This window comes from Nomascus leucogenys, chromosome 15 (genome assembly GCF_006542625.1).
Source record: "Nomascus leucogenys isolate Asia chromosome 15, Asia_NLE_v1, whole genome shotgun sequence".
Lineage (NCBI taxonomy): Eukaryota > Metazoa > Chordata > Mammalia > Primates > Hylobatidae > Nomascus > Nomascus leucogenys.
This window is the reverse complement of record NC_044395.1, coordinates 31,408,925-31,427,342: the sequence shown is the minus strand read 5'-3', so window position 1 is coordinate 31,427,342 and position 18,418 is coordinate 31,408,925. Positions and strand designations below refer to the sequence as shown.

Sequence of the window (18,418 nt, the reverse complement as noted above, 5' to 3'; positions counted from 1 at the left end):
CAATCATGTCATCTGCAAACAGGGACAATTTGACTTCCTCTTTTCCTAATTGAATACTCTTTATTTCCTTTTCCTGCCTTATTGCTCTGGCCAGAACTTCCAGCACTATGTTGAATAGGAGCGGTGAGAGAGGGCATCCCTGTCTTGTGCCAGTTTTCAAAGGGAATGCTTCCAGTTTATGCCCATTCAGTATGATATTGGCTGTGGGTTTGTCGTAGATAGCTCTTATTATTTTGAGATACGTCCCATCAATACCTAATTTATTGAGAGTTTTGGTGGGACTGTAAACTAGTTCAACCATTGTGGAAGTCAATGTGGCGATTCCTCAGGGATCTAGAACTAGAAATACCATTTGACCCAGCCATCCCATTACTGGGTATATACCCAAAGGACTATAAATCATGCTGCTATAAAGACACATGCACACGTATGTTTATTGCGGCACTATTCACAATAGCAAAGAGTTGGAACCAACCCAAATGTCCAACAACGATAGACTGGATTAAGAAAATGTGGCACATATACACCATGGAATACTATGCAGCCATAAAAAATGATGAGTTCGTGTCCTTTGTAGGGACATGGATGAAACTGGAAAACATCATTCTCAGTAAACTATCGCAAGGACAAAAAACCAAACACCGCATGTTCTCACTCATAGGTGGGAATTGAACAATGAGAACTCATGGACACAGGAAGGGGAACATCACACTCCGGGGACTGTTGTGGGGTGGGGGGAGGGGGGAAGGCCAGCATTAGGAGATATACCTAATGCTAAATGACGAGTTAATGGGTGCAGGAAATGAACATGGCACATGGATACATATGTAACAAAGCTGCACATTGTGCACATGTACCCTAAAACCTAAAGTATAATAAAAAAAAATAAATAAATAAATAGGAGGCCTTTATTAAAATTAATTAGAGGATCTGGTATAGGGAGTTGTCTAAGATTCTATCTTGGACAACCAGCTATCACCAGGCTTGGTAGGTTTGTCACTGCTACTCATGAATCTTCCCACTATTTAGCCACATAGGTGGGTGTGCTCTTCAGCTGTTCTTGGGTAGCTCGTCTGGTTTCGGAGGACTTGGCTATGGGTCTCTGTGTAAAGTTATTTCTAGTTAATACATTATGCAGAAGGTATAAGGGTTTGTCTTTGCTTTTTAATGCTTGATTCAGTTCTTTGGTAGACCTTATGGTACTATGTCTATTGTGCCAGGATAAAATTTCCATCGCCTATACTTTTATATAAGATAAATGGTTTAAGATTATTTGATAATGTCTTTAGTGAGGTTTGGAGTCAGATTTGGCTCAAAGTGATCAGGTCATGATGAAATCTTCCGGGGGTAAGATGGATACTTTGGATTAATCTACACTTTGGTTTGTCCAAATGCACTTTCCAGTATGTTTACCATGTTACAACTTATCTCCTCTATACGTGTGTAGAGAGATTTTAGTAATAGGGATTTCTAGAATAGTATTTGGAAAGATGACAGGCAGTGTGTGTGTGCTTCATGGCCTTATTCAACCAAGCACTCTACTCTTGGTTTACTGCTAAATCCTCCTTGAGTCTTTAGATTTCATAAAGGTTGTCATGAGATTTTCTGGGTATAGAAAATGTAGCCCATTTCTTCCCACCTCATGAGCTACACCTTGACCCAACGTTTTTATGTGTATTACTTGTGCTTACTCTATAATCTTTTTAGGGTTTGCTGAAGATGGCGGTATATAGGTTGGGGGCAAGAGGTGGTGAGGTAGATCAGGGTTTATAGATTATAGAACAGGCTCCCCTAGAGGGATATAAAGCACTGCCAAGTCCTTTGAGTTTTAAGCTATTGCTTCTAGTATTCTGGCGAATGGTTTTGTTAATATAACTATTATAGTTTAGGGCTAAGCATAGTGGGGTATCTAATCCCAGTTTGGATCTTAGCTGTCTTGCCTTCAGGATATTAAAGCCACATTCGTATTATGTTTTATTTCAGCCTAAGTTTTTTACAACTTAAATGGAGTTTAGCTTTATTGAGGGCAGATCTTAAACACTCTTTACGCCGAGTTCTATTAGCTTGGGTTAATTGTATGACCATGGTGGCTGGCATGAAATTGACCAACCCTGTATATCAGTATAGCTTAAACGTTCATTTATTACTAAATATTTATCACTGCTGTTTCCCGTGGGGGTGTGGTTGAGCAAAGTATTTTGAGCTGCATTTGTGCATGCTTGATACTTGCTCCTTTTGATCCGGGTGATGTAGAGGGCATTTTTCACTGGGGTGGGGATGCTTGCATGTGTAAAGACCAGGACCAAACCTATCTGTTTATGGGGTTGTGCAAACCCATCTAGACATTTTCAGTGTCTTGCTTTAAATAATTAAGCTACATTAACTGCATAAATACTTGAGTGTAAAGTTAGAATATGAGGAAAGAAGAAATAAGTATAAACCGTCATTTACAGTTCTAGAAATCCAGTGGTTTAAAGTTGAGTTGGCAGAGGTTTAGTTGGGCGTTACTCATAATTACGGTATAATTGATTTAGGCTATGATATATGAGGTAGCGCTTTCAGAAGGGTATATTCAAGGTATCATATCAGTATTAAGGTGGGAAATTGGTTGTTGTGCTTATTGTATAAAATGGAAGCTTCGTTTAGTAGGGTTTTAAGATTGTTAGGAAAATTATATCAATCGAGGGGTAGCCGTTGAGGTACTCATGATTAAAATATGATTTCTGGGCAAATTTGGTTTCTTCTTTTGTTTCTGCTGCTAATTATCTTGGTGACCTGTGGCATAAACACTTGAAAAAAAAAGGATAATTTAACTTTAAATCATTTTCTATGATTATAATATAATGTGGCTTAGATTATGTTGAAAGACAGATAAAGAACAAAAAGGGCTTAATGATATGAAACATATTTTAGAAAGGGGTCATACATTTTTAATTTTTATATTTTTTCTCTGAACCAAGATCTACTAAGTATTTCATTATTTCACACAGCAACAAAACTGGATGGCTTATTTCTTAATTAACGTGTATTTATGTAGGATGCAGATAATTTCAATACATAAAGTATAATGCAGCCTCAGAAAATATCACTATTTTTGAAATATTTGTATTATTTGCATGAAAATGAATTCGTTAAAATTCTTTCAAAGGATGAAAAATGTGTTTTACAAAGCATGTTTAAATTCTGTCACAGGTGGTATTCTTAGAAATCGTTTAGGCTATTTGATGAAATGCAAATGAGACTAGTCTGACTTTCACTAAGATCAGATCAGTAAAACACTTTCTGACATTTACTTTCCAATGAGTTTTAACAAAAACTGAGAATTCATGTAGGATTTTAATGGTTTTAGGTCTAACATGAAAACCTAGGCAATACCATTCAGGACATAGGCGTGGGCAAGGACTTCATGTCTAAAACACCAAAAGCAATGGCAACAAAAGCCAAAATTGACAAACAGGATCTAATTAAACTAAAGAGCTTCTGCACAGCAAAAGAAACTACCATCAGAGTGAACAGGCAACCTACAGAATGGGAGAAAATTTTTGCAACCTACTCATCTGACAAAGGGCTAATATCCAGAATCTACAATGAACTCAAACAAATTTACAAGAAAAAAACAAACAACCCCATCAAAAGGTGGGCAAAGGACATGAACAGACACTTCTCAAAAGAAGACATTTATGCAGCCAAAAAACACATGAAGAAATGCTCATCATCACTGGCCATCAGAGAAATGCAAATCAAAACCACAGTGAGATACCATCTCACACCAGTTAGAATGGCCATCATTAAAAAAACAGGAAACAACAGGTGCTGGAGAGGATGTGGAGAAATAGGAACACTTTTACAGTGTTGGTGGGACTGTAAACTAGTTCAACCATTGTGGAAGTCAGTGTGGCGATTCCTCAGGGATCTAGAACTAGAAATACCATTTGACCCAGCCATCCCATTACTGGGTATATACCCAAAGGACTATAAATCATGCTGCTATAAAGACACATGCACATGTATGTTTATTGCGGCACTATTCACAATAGCAAAGAGTTGGAACCAACCCAAATGTCCAACAACAATAGACTGGATTAAGAAAATGTGGCACATATACACCATGGAATACTATGCAGCCATAAAAAATGATGAGTTCGTGTCCTTTGTAGGGACATTGATGAAACTGGAAACCATCATTCTCAGTAAACTATCGCAAGGACAAAAAACAAACACTGCGTGTTCTCACTCATAGGTGGGAATTGAACAATGAGAACTCATGGACACAGGAAGGGGAACATCACACTCCGGGGACTGTTGTGGGGTGGGGGGAGGGGGGAGGGACAGCATTAGGAGATATACCTAATGCTAAATGACGAGTTAATGGGTGCAGGAAATAAACATGGCACATGGATACATATGTAACAAACCTGCACATTGTGCACATGTACCCTAAAACCTAAAGTACAATAAAAAAATAAAAATAAAAAATAATAAATTAAAAAAAAACAAAAAAAAACTGAGAATTCAGTACTACCCCATTTATTTCAAAATAAAAGTTAATTTTTTATTACATTTGAATGTGACAAGTTATGTATGATGCCATATGATTTAATGTGCTTTAGGAAAGAGTTCAGTACTTGACATTTTCTTTACTATGTGTGACACGATTGGAGTAGGAAATTTCCTAGAGAGAGTAATGACTTTTATTTCTTTGATAACTTATGATGATCTGCTAAGTTTTTTAAATACACAATATTTATAATTTGCTTTGTAAAGAAAACAATATTGTAAAATAGTTATCTTCTACCTGTTAGAACATAGACTTTAAAACATAATTTAAAATATACGGCAAAAATTGCAAAGGTGCAAATGCCAACTTGCTTTATCTTACTGAATAATCACTAAGAGAATGTACCATTTTAGTAGAAATTAATAGGTTGTATTGATTAATTGAACCCCTTTCAAAGCCAACATATCTATTGGTTATACATTTCTGTGTATTCTAACATGCAAGTTGGTAACACTAAATGGCTCTTTAATTTTTTAAACCAGGGAGTCCCTCAACAATATGGCAAAAATGCTAGTGGATCCTGTGTCTTTTAATAATTTTCAAAACTGTTTAATCATTTTGAAATCATTTTTTGATGACTGACCACCTTAAAAATTGAAGAGAAGGATGTACTTTCTTAAAATATGTTCATACATATACATATAGAACTTTATTATGTAATTTTGAGGTGTATAAAGTTAAGATCTTCTTTGCTAGCCTGGTTATTCCTTTCACTACCGTGGCCCTTTTTGTAGGAGTGGTTCTCAAAGTGTGGTCTCCAGGCCAGTATCATTAGCATCACCTGAGACCTTGGCAGAAATACGAATTCTTATACCACCCCCCACCTACCCTCCAGACTACTGAATCAGAAACTCTCAGTGTGTTTCCTTGCAATCTGTTTTATCAAGCCCTTGAGATGCATGTCAACTTTGGGGAAATACTGTAGTCAGAATTCACATCCAAAAAGGCAGTACCTGCCATGTCACCTTTCCATCTATCTCCACTCCACTTTGTAAACATTTATGACTACATCCACCATAGATCTTTATAAAATGGTTGGGGACCCTATTTTTTGTTAAAAGCCTGTGTTTATTGTTTACTTGCCTGCAAATTAGTTCTTAGGAAAGTTCTACTCCAACTATTTTAACAAATAATTATAAACGTTGAATAATTTGTATTTTTTTCATTTAAGGTAACACCTCATGTTTTAAAACATAATATTTATGTTAAATAACACTTTACTATTTATGCAGAACTTTTGTAGCCCTTATGAAATTTGCTACTGTCATCCTGCTTTTACTTAAGAAGACTGTGAAGGAGTTACATCCTGGTAAAGCATTAAAGCCTATACTGTAATTCTGTTGTTGTGATTCCTAGATCAGAGTTCTTTCCACCTTATTGCTCATTAAATATTTTGCTAGATCAAGCAGCTAAATTATAGTGTTTGTTATAAGATGCAGTTATCAGCTTTGTTTGTTTGAACTGAACTCCATATACTCATCTTCAAAGGCCTATCAAATACTGGGATGGAACTCTGCCTACTCCCTCATCTATAGCTTTTCTTAGCAACATTTTATTATATATACTTATAATGTAAATCCATTTTTATTGATTTAAGAAAAAAAAGGGGCCTGCATGCAACAAGAATCTTTAATCTTTTGGAATTTTCCTTTAGTATCCCTAACTTAATATTATCATCATCCCAAGATAATAGAATATACTTTCTCTTTTTTAGCAAAAGATTTTAACTTCCAGAGCTTGTCCTTTTATTTGTTCTTTTTCATTCATTTAGCAAATGAAAACAGAAGTACATTATTGTAAGGACTTTATGCCATGCTAAAAGTTTTATCATTATTATTTGAAAGTAAACTGTGGTAAGTTAAAGATGTGTACATAAGTCATAACACAATGATAAAAATGAAAGTACCAAAGAGGTATGCATAATGAGCCAAAATAGGACATAAGATGGAAACATAACCTTTATCAATTAATACAAAAGCAAGATCAGGAAATAAAAAGTCAGAAATTACAAGTATCAGGAATTAGAGACGGGACATCACTACATTTCCTACAGCCATTAAAAGGATATTAAGGGAATGTTATTAATAATTTTATGCCTACAAATTCAACAACTTAGGTGAAATGTACAAATTCCTTGAAATAAATTCACCACTGTTGGGCACAATGACTCACGCCTGTAATCCCAGCACTTTGGGAGGCCGAGGCATGCGGATCACGAGGTCAGGAGTTCAAGACCAGCCTGACCAACATGGTGAAACCCTGTCTTTACTAAAAATACAAAAATTAGCTGGGCATGGTGGCACATTCCTGTAATCCCAGCTACTCGGGAGGCTGAGGCAGAAGAATCGTTTGAACCCCGGAGAAAGAAATAAAGGATATTCAGATAGATAGGAAGAGAGAAGTCACATTGTCTCTGTTTGCAGATGACATGGTTGTATATTTAGAAAACCCCATCGTCTCAGCCCAAAAACTCCTTAAGCTAATAAGCAACTTCAGCAAAATCTCAGCATTCAAAATCAGTGTGCAAAAATCACAAGCATTCCTATACATCAATAATAGACAAGCAAAGAGCCAAATCATGAGTGAACTCCCATTCACAATTGCTGCAAAGAGAGTAAAATACCTAAGAATACAACTTACAAGCTTGTGAAGGACCACTTCAAGAAGAACTATAAAACCACTGCTCAAGGAAATAAGACAGGACACAAACAACTGGAAAAAAAATTCCATGCTTATGTACCACCATAGAATCAATATCATGAAAATGGCAGTACTGCCCAAAGTAATTTATAGATTCAGTGCTATTCCCATCAAGCTACTGTTGACTTTCTTCACAGAATTAGAAAAAACTTTGACAAACCTGACAAAAACAAGCAATGGGGAAAGGATTCCCTATTGAATAAATGGTGCTGGGAAAACTGGCTAGCCATATGTAGAAAGCCAAAACTGGATCCCCTACCTTACACCTTATACAAAAATTAATTCGGGACAGATGAAAGACTTAAATGTTAGACTTCAAACCATAAAAACCCTAGAAGAAAACCTAGGCAATACCATTCAGGACATAGGCATGGGCAAGGACTTCGTGACTAAAACACCAAAAGCAATGGCATGCAACAAAAGCCAAAATTGACAAATGGGATCTGATTAAACTAAAGAGCTTCTGCACAGCAAAAGAAACTACCATCAGAGTGAACAGGCAACCTATGGAATGGGAGAAAATTTTTGCAATCTACTCATCTGACAAAGGGCTAATATCCAGAATCTACAAAAAACTCGTTAAAAACCCCATCAAAAAGTGGGCAAAGGATATGAACAGACACTTCTCAAAAGAAGACATCTGTGCAGCCAACAGACACAAGAAAAAATGCTCATCATCACTGGTCATCAGAGAAATGCAAATCAAAACCAACCACAATGTGATACCATCTCATGCCAGTTAGAATGGCAATCATTAAAAAGTCAGGAAACAACTAATGCTAGAAAGGATGTGGAGAAATAGGAACACTTTTACACTGTTGGTAGGACTGTAAACTAGTTCAACCATTGTGGAAGTCAGTGTGGCGATTCCTCAAGGATCTGGAACTAGAATTACCATTTGACCCAGCCATCCCATTACTGGGTATATATCCAAAGGATTATAAATCATGTTATTATAAAGACACATGCACACATATGTTTATTGCTGCACTATTCACAATAGCAAAGACTTGGAACCAACCCACATGTCCATCAATGATAGACTGGATTAAGAAAATGTGGCACATATACACCATGGAATACTATGCAGCCATAAAAAAGGATGAGTTCATGTCCTCTGCAGGGACATGGAATGAAGCTGAAAACCATCATTCTCAGCAAATGATCACAAGGACAGTAAACCAAACACCACATGTTCTCACTCATAGGTGGGAATTGAACATTGAAGTCACTTGGACACAGGAAGGGGAACATCACACACCAGGGCCTGTCCTGGGCTGGTAGGCTGAGGGAGGGATAGCATTAGGAGAAATACCCAGTGTAAATGATGAGTTGATGGGTGCAGCAAACCAACATGGCACATGTATACCTATGAATCAAACCTGCATGTTGTGCACATGTACCCTAAAACTTAAACTATAATAATAATAAAAAATAATAAAAAAAGAAAAAACTACTTTAAATTTCATATGGAACCAAAATAGAACCTGTATAGCCAAGACAGTCCTAAGCAAAAAGAACAAAGCTGGAGGCATCAGCTACCTGACTGCAAACTATACTACAAGGCTACAGTAACCAAAACAGATATATAGACCAATGGAACAGAACAGAGACCTCAAAAATAACGCCATGTATCTACAACCATCTGATGTTTGACAAACCTGACAAAAGTCGAGCAATGGGGAAAGGATTTCCTTTTTAATAAATGGTGCTGGGAAAACTGGCTAACCATATACAGAAAACTGAAACTGGATCCCTTCCTTACACCTTATACAAAAGTTAACTCAATATGGGTTAAAAACTTCAATGTAAAACCCAAAACCTAGGCAATACCATTCAGGACATAGGCACTGGCAAAGACTTCAGACTAAAACACCAAAAGCAAGGCAACAAAAGCCAAAATTGACTAATGGGATCTAATTAAACTAAAGAGCTGCTGCACAGCAAAAGAAACTATCATCAGAGTGAACAGGCAACCTATAGAATGGGCGGAAATTTTTGCAATCTACCCATCTGACAAAGAGCTAATATCCAGAATCTACAAGGAACTTAAACAAATTTACAAGAAAAAAAAAACAACCCCGTCAAAAAGTGGGCAAAAGGTATGAACAGACACTTCTCAAAGGAAGGCCTTTAGGTGGCCAACAAACATGAAAAAAAGCTCATCATCACTGGTCATTAAGGAAATGCAAATCAAAACCACAATGAGATACCATCTCACACCAGTAAGAATGATGGGGTCTTTCTCTGTCACCAGGCTGGAGTACAGTGGCACAATCTGGGCTCACTGCAACATCTGCCTCCCGGGTTCAAGCCATTCTCCTACCTCAGCCTCCCAAGTAGCTGAGACTACAGGCGCATGCCACCACACCCAGCTAATTTTTATATTTTTAGTTGAGACGGGGTTTCACCATGTTGGTCAGGATGGTCTCGATCTCTTGACCTCATGATCTGCCTGCCTCAGCCTCCAAAGTGCTGGGATTACAGGCGTGAGCCATCACACCTGGCCCAATAAAGTGATTTTTAAAAAGCCAACAAAGACATTATAAGTGAAAACCCTTCACCAATTTGCTTCATGAACATAATCACTAAACTTCTTATAAGATATTAGCAAATTGAATCCAACAAAATGTAAAATGGATAGTGCATCATTCCCACAATACAAATTTAGGCTAACATTTTAAAAATTGATCTGTGTTGGCCAGACGTGGTGGCTCACGCCTGTAATCCCAAAACTCTGGGAGGTCAAGGCAGGCAGATCACAAGGTCAGGATTTTGAGACCAGTCTGACCAACATGGTGAAACCCTGTCTCTACCAAAAATACAAAAATTAGCTGGGCGTGATGGCACATGCCTGTAATCCCAGCTACACAGGAGGCGGAGGCAGGAGAATTGCTTGAACCTGGGAGGCAGAGGTTGCAGTGAGCCAAGATTGCGCCACTGCAGTCCAGCCTGGACAACAGAGCGAGACTCCATCTCAAAAAAAAAAAAATTGATCAATGTTATTTACCATAATAGACTCATAAAGAAAAATTGTAACATTATCTCAATACAGAAAAATCATTAGAAAAATTTAACAGCTAGTCGTGATAAAAAAAAAAAAAAAAAAAACCTTTAGCAAACTAAGACTAGAAGTGAACCTCTACAGCCAGATGAAAGGGCATCTATGAAAAAGATACAACTAATATGACAGTAGAAGACTATATGCTTTCCTTTTATGATCAGGAATGAGGCATTAAGCTCCACTTCTATTCAATGTTGCACCAAATATCCTAGCTAGTAAAAATATTAAGAAAAATAAATAAAAGTCATGCAGATTAGAAAGAAGGAAGCCTGCCTTTATTTGCAGAGGATACTATCATCTATTTACAAAATCTTAAGGAATCTACAAAAAAGATTTAGAGCTAGTAAGAGTTTGTTTAGCAAGATTGTGGGATATAAGGTAAATATATAAAAAATTGTAGCTCTATATGTGAAAACAAATTATTGAAAATTGAAATGTAAAAATATTATGTATATTACCTTTCTACACGCTGAAAACTATAAAATGTTGACTAGTGAAATTAAAGAAGACCTAAGTATATGGAAAGATGCATTGAAAGATGTACTGTGCTTGTGGATCAAGAGACCCAGTATTAAAATGTTAGTTCTAAGATGGCCAATTAGAAGCAGCTGCAGTCTGTGGCAGTATGGAGAGGAATGAAAGGGCAAGTGAATTCAGCACCTTCAACTGAAATATCCATGTTCTCGCATCAGAAATGACTAGGCAAAGAACTCACAGAGAACAAAGAAAAGCCGGGTGGGTTAATGGCCCACCTGGGAGTGGCATGGAGCCAAAGGAACCCCCATCCCCAGCCAAGGGAAGCAGTGAGTGATTGTTCGACCCCACCTGGGAAACCACATTCCTCCCACACATCTTTGCAACCCATAGATGAGGATATCCCCTCATGAGCCCACGCCACCAGGGCCTTGGGTCCAAAGCACAGAGCTGTGTGGAGTCTCTGCAGAGCAGCTGCTCAGGCACACACACAGAGGCCCAGGAGTTTTACATACTCCAGACCTGTGCTACCCAGCAAGGAAAGAGTCCACCCGCATATATCCCTAAAGAAGGGGGGATGAATTCAGGGAGGCAAGCAGCGTCATTCTGCAGGGCCCACTTCCATGGCACTTCACAAGGTAAGACCCATTGGCCTGGAATTCCGGCCAGCCCACAGCAACAGGCTGCAGTCCTCCTGAGGCAGGAACAAGTTTCTTGGGGAAGGTGTGGCGGCTATCTCTGCGATTTGGTAGACTTAGCCATTCCAGCCTGCTGACTTTGAAGAATACAAACAGTCCAGATGAGGAAGGGTCCCCCCTCAATGCAGCACACTTGCTCTACAAAAATGAGCCAGACTGATTCTTTAAGTGGGTCTGTGATCCCATTCCTCCTGCCTGGATGAGACTTCCCATCAGGAGTCTCCAGACACCTCCTACAGGTGCGTTTGGGCTGGCAACCAGTCATTATCCCGCTGGGACAGAGCTTCTAGAGGAAGGAGCAGGCTGCCATCTTTGCTGTTTCACAGCCTTCACTGGTGATGCCTCCAGATACAGGAAAAATCAAGGCAACTAGGGTCTAGAGTGGACCCCCAGCAAACCGCAGCAGCCCTGTGGAAGAGTGGCCTGACTGTTAAAAAACAAAACAAAACAAAAACCAGAAAACAATATTTAAAATAAAAGACCCTGCAAAAACCCCAAACGTCAGCAACCTCAAAGATCAAAGATAGATGAGCCCACAACGATGAGAAAGAATCAATGCAACAATACCAAAAACTGAAAAGCCAGAGTGCCTCTTCTCCTCCAAATGACTGCAACACCTCTACTGCAAGGGCACAGAACTGGGCTGAGGCTGAGATGGCAGAATTGACAGAAGTAGGCTTCAGAAGGTGTGTAATAACGAACTTTGCTGAGCTAAAGGAGCATGTTGTAATCCAATGCAAAGAAACTAAGAATCATGATAAAACAATTCAGGAGCCAATAGCCAGAATAGCCAGTTTAGAGAGGAACGTAGCCAACCTGATGAAGATGAAAAACACAACACGAGAACTTCACAATGCAATCAGAGGTATCAATAGCAGAATAGACCAAGCAGAGGAAAGAATCTCAGAGCTTGAAGACTGTCTTTCTGAAACAAGACAGGCAGACAAGAATAGAGAAAAAAGAATGGAAAGGAATGAATAAAACCTTCGAGAAATATGGGATTATGTAAAGAGACCTAACCGCTGACTGACTGGGATATCTGGAAGAGATCCATTCTGGGGAGAATGGAACCAACTTGGAAGACATACTTCAGGATATCATCCAGGAGAACTTCCCCAACCTAGCAAGACAGGCCAACATTCAAATTCAAGAAATGTAGAGAACCTTAGTAAGATACTTAACAAGAAGATCAACCCCAAGATACATAGCAAGGCAGGCCAACATTCAAATTCAGGAAATGCAGAGAACCCTAGTAAAATACTCCACAAGAAGATCAACCCTGAGACACATAATCATCAGATTCTCTAAGGTTGAAATAAAAGAAAAAATGTTAAGGGCAGTCACAGAGAAAGGACACATCACCCACAAAGGGAAGCCCATCAGACTAACAATAGACCTCTCAGCGGAAACTCTACAAGCCAGAAGAGATTGGGGCCCAATATTCAACATTCTTAAAGAAAAGAATATTTAACCCAGAATTTCATATCTGGCCAACCAAGCTTCATAAGCGAAGGAGAAATAAGATGCTTTTCAGACAAGTAAATGCTGAGGGAATTGGTCACCATCAGGCTTGCCTTACAAAAGCTCCTGGAAGCACTAAATATAGAAATGAAAACCTGTTACCAGCCACTACAAAAACACACCGAAGAACACAGACCAGTGACACTATGGAGAAACCACATAAACAAGTATGCAAAATAACCAGCTAACATGGTAACAGGATGAAAGTCACACATAACAGTACTAATCTTAAAAGTAAGTGGGCTAAATGCTCCAATTAAAAGACAAAGAGTGGCAAGCTGAATGAAGAACTAAGGCCCATTGGTATGCTGTCCTCGAGAGATGCATCTCACATGCAAAGACACACATGGCTCAAAATAAAGGCAGGGAGAAAAATTTACCAAGCAAATGAAAAACAGAAAAATGCAGAGGTTGCAATCCTAGTTTTTGACAAAACAGACTTCAAACCAACAAAGATTAAAAAAAGACAAAGAAGGACATTACATAATGGTAAAGGGCTCAATTCAACACGAAGAGCTAACTATCTCAAATAGATATGCACCCAGATTCATAAAGCTTTAAGTTCTTAGAAACCTACAGAGAGACTTAGACTCCCACACAATAGTGGGAGACTTTAACTATTGACAATATTAGACCATCAAGGTAGAAAATTAACAAAGATATTCAGGACCTGAACTCAGCTAAGGATCAAGTGGATGTGATAGATATCTATAGGACTCTCCACCCAAAAACAACAGAATATACATTCTTCTCATTGTCACATGGTACATACTGTATAATTGATCACATAATTGAAAGTAAAACTCTCCTTAGCAAATGCAAAAGAACTGAAATCATAACAAACGGTCTCTCAGACCACAGTGCAATCAAATTAGAACTCAAGATTAAGAAATTAACTCAAAACACCACAACTACATGGGAGTTGAGCAACTTGGTCCTGAATGACTCTTCGGTAAATAATGAAACTAAGGCAGAAATCAAGAAATTCTTTGAAACTAATGAGAACAAAGAGACAATGTACCAGAATCTCTGGGATGCAGCTAAAGTGGTGTTAAGCAGGAAATTTATAATACTAAATGCCCACATCAGAAAGCTAGAAAGATCTCAAGTTAACAACCTAACATCTCAACTAAAAGAATCAGAGAACCAAGAGCAAACAAACCCCAAAGCTAGCAGAAGACAAGAAATAACCAAGATCAGAGCTGAACTTAAGGAGATAGAGACATGAAAAGCCTTTCAAAAAAATCAAAGAATCCAATAACTGGGTTTTTTTAAAATGATAAAACAGACCACTAGCTAGAATAATAAAGAAGAAAAGAGAGAAGAATCTAATAAAAACAATCAGAAATGATAAGGGAGATATCACCACTGATGCCACAGAAAAACACAAACAACTATCACAGAATACTATAAACACGTCTATACACATAAACCAGACCATCTAGAAGAAATGGATAAATTCCTGGACACATACACCCTCCCAAGACTGAAGCAGGAAGATATTGAATCCCTGAATAGACCAACAATGAACTCTGAAATTGAGGCTGTAATAAATAGCCTACCACCAGAAGAGGCCCAGGACCAGATAGATTCACAGCTGAATTCTACCAGACGTAAAAAGAAGAGCTGGTACCATTTCAACTGCAACTGTTCCAAAAAATTGAGAAGGAAAGACTCTTCCCTAACTTATTCTATAAAGCCAACATCATCCTGACACCAAAACTTGGCAGAGACACAACAAAAAAAGAAAATTTTAGGCCAATATCCTTAATGAACATCCATGTAAAAATTCTCAGTAAAATACTGGCAAACCGAATCCCACAGCACATCAAAAAGCTTATCCACCGTGATCAAGTTGGCTTCATCCCTGGGATGCAAGGTTTGTTCAACATATGCGAATCAATAGATGTGTTTCATTGCATAAACAGAATGAAAGACAAAAACACATGATTATCTCAATAGATACACCAAAGGCCTTCCGTAAAATTCAGCATCCTTTTATGTTAAAAACTCTCAATAAACTAGGTATTGAAGGAACATATCTCAATATAGCCATATATGACAAACCCATAGTGATGTAATAATTAATGGGCAAAAGCTGGAAGCAATACCCTTGAAAACTGGCACAAGACAAGGATGCCCTCTCCCACCACTCCTATTCAACATAGTATTGAAAGTTCTGGCCAGGGCAATTGGGCAAGAGAAAGAGATAAATGGTACTCTAATAGGAAGAAAGGAAGTCAAATTATTTTTGTTTGCAGATGACATGATCCTATATCTAGAAAACTCCATAATCTCAACCCAAAAGCTAGGAATACCTCTGCATGATTTTTTTGTAAGTATGGGAAATTTGAGTATTTTTTTTCTTTTTGCAAAAATGCAAAGGGTCTACTGTAGACCCTTTTATGAAAACAGAAGAAAAAAATGGAAGGTCTTACACTTTGTGATTTCAAACATTATGAAGATATTGTCATCAAAATACTGTGGCATTGGCATAAAGACAGATACAGAGATCAATGAAGTGGAAATCAATGGAATGAAGATCAGTGGAATGGAATCTGTTAATCAATGGATTGGAATGGATCAATGGAATAGAAGGAATCAGTGGAGATCAGCAGAATGGAATAAGAATCCAAATAGACCCAGAAATATATAATCAATTGATTTTCACCAATAGGCTAAGGTAATTAAATAAGAAAAGGAAAATCTCTTTAACAAATGGTACTAGAGTAATTGAATAGCCAAAAAAAAAAAAAAAAAACCCTGCCACTGTATCTCCAAAGATATACAAAAGTTATACCCAAAGTAATCATAAACATTAATAAAACTTCACTAAAATTTTTTAGTGACTTTGTGTTTGGCAGTGATTTCTTAAATAGGACACCAAAAATGAAATATAAAAAGAAAAAAATGATACATTGGACTTTATCAAAATTTTAACCTTCTGTTTAAAAGACACTTATAAAAATGAAAAGCAAGCCACAGGAGAAAATAATTTCAAGACATATGCCTAACAAACAAACCTACATCTAGATTTTTTTTAAAAACTCAATAAACATCTCAATTATAAAAATGCAAAAAAAATTGTATAGATATTAAGACTTGTGGATGGGAAAGAAGCACATAAAAATGTAGGTGTCATTAGGAATATCAGAACTGCAATGAGAATATCAATATATAAAGATCAGTTGTATTTCTGTATAATAGCAATGAACCCTAGTATATGGCACTCACAGTATCCAAAATGAAACTGAGAACTTAATTCCACTTACAATAGCATTGAAAAGAATGAAATAGATGGGAATAAATTTAACAAAAGGAGATCAAGACTTGTGCACTGAGACCTACACAACATCATTGAAAGAAATTAAAGACCACTTAAGACATACTTAAGTAAATGGAAAACCACCCTTTGTTCAGGGGGAAATGGAGAGTGACTGCATGGATCCAGAGTATTTTGGGGGATTGATAAAAATATTCAGGAATTAGTGGTTATGCTTGTACAACCTTGTGAATATATTAAAACCCACTAAATCATACACTCTAGAGAGGTGAGCCTGATGGTATATTAATTATATATCAGTAAAAACAAATATTTTAAATCACAATGAGACAGCTCTGCACACTAGCTTGATTGGTTTATAGCTTAAATTAAAAAGCCAAATGGTACCAAGTGTTGATATGGATCAGGAACAACTTGAATTTTCAGATATTGCTGATAGTTTGGCTTTTTCTTATAAGGTTAAACATACACTTAACGTATTAGCCCACTATATCACTCGTGAATATTTACCCAAGAGAAATGAAAGCATATGCCATACAAATACTTAGTTGTGAATGTTCAAAGCACCTTAATTTTTAAGAGTCAAGAACAAATTTTTGTTATATCCATAAAATTGGAATGCTACTTAGAAATTCAAACAATGACTATTTGATTTATGCAACTACATGGATACACCCCGTGTTCTGCTGGCAAATGTTTAAAAACTGGCTCTCCAAAAAAAAACAAAAAAAAGAGGAGGAAGCTTTGATCTATATAGCATTTTCTCATTTCCATGGTACAAATGCTCCTGCCAGGGCTGATTTCAAGTTACCAATATAAGGTCAATGAATGTGGAGTTAGGAAGAGATGCCTAGTAGCAAACTATTTTATAGTATTTCTTCTACCCATGTCTTCTATCCAGTATTTCTTCTATCTTATATCCAATAGACATAATCTTGAACACAGATTTTTTGTTTTGTAGAGACAGGGTCTCACTCTGTCACCTAGGCTGGAATGCAGTAGTACATTCCTAGCTCACTGCAACCTCCAACTCCTGAGCTCAATAGATCCTCCCACCTCAGCCTCCTGAGTAGCTAGGAGTACAGGCACATGCCCTCACACCAGGCTAATTTTTAAATTTTCTGTAGAGATAGGTTCTCACTATGTTGACCAGGCTGTTTTTGAACTCCTGTGGTCAAGTGATCCTCTTGCCTCAGCCTCTCAAAGTGCTGGGATTACAGGTGTGCACCCCCTAGCCCAGCTTAAATAAACATCATTCTTTAATCAGGTTGCTATTACAAATTTTGATAGACTGGGTGGCTTAAACATGTATTTCTTACAGTTCTGAAGGCCGAGAAATCTAAGATCGGGTGCCAGCATGGTTGGGTTCTGATGACGGCTGCCTTCCACATTGCAGGCAGCCAGCTTTTCCTTGTATCCTCAGATGGTGGAAAGAATGCAGGCTAGCTCTTTAACCTCTTCTTATAAGAACATTAATCCCATTTAGGAGGGTGAAACCTCATAAGCTTCACCCTCATAACCTATTTCCTTCCAAAGGCCCCACCTCCAAATACCATTAGTGATTAGCTTTCAACAAGATGTCTGAGGGGACACAACATAATAAAAATTGTAAAATAATTATGAAAAGATGAGGTTTGAATATTTGTTAACTGTTTTAAAATAACATTTAATTTGTAACTTTTAATGGCTATTAAACTTACATAATTTGTAAAAATTTTAAGACTTGGTTCTCACTAGCCTTTGTGAGCTGGTTTAACCACATTACTGGATAAATCTCAAAATAATTATACATAACAAAAAAAAGGAAGGTTAAAAGTTTAATATTTATAAATACTATATATATAAATTTAATTATATACATAATTCTAGAAAATTCAAACTAGTGTGTTGTTGGGAACAGGCCCCCAAATCTGGCCATAAACAAAATCTCTGCAGCACTTTGACATGTTCGTGATGGCCATGACACCCACGCTGAAGGCTGTAGGTTTACCAGAATGAGGGCAAGGAACACCTGGCCCACCCAGGGCAGAAAACCACTTAAGGCGTTCCTAAACCAGGAACAATAGTATGAGCAATCTGTGCCTTAAGGACATGTTCCTGCTGCAGATAACTAGTCAGAG

The 18,418-nt window shown here is 37.5% G+C and overlaps 1 protein-coding gene across 3 annotated transcripts in view; it reads left to right on the top strand.

Moving 5' to 3' along the window:
• DYNC2H1 (dynein cytoplasmic 2 heavy chain 1) overlaps nucleotides 1-18,418 on the top strand; it is a 380,957-nt gene that overhangs the window by 309,656 nt on the left and 52,883 nt on the right. The gene's annotated exons all lie outside the window — the stretch shown is intronic.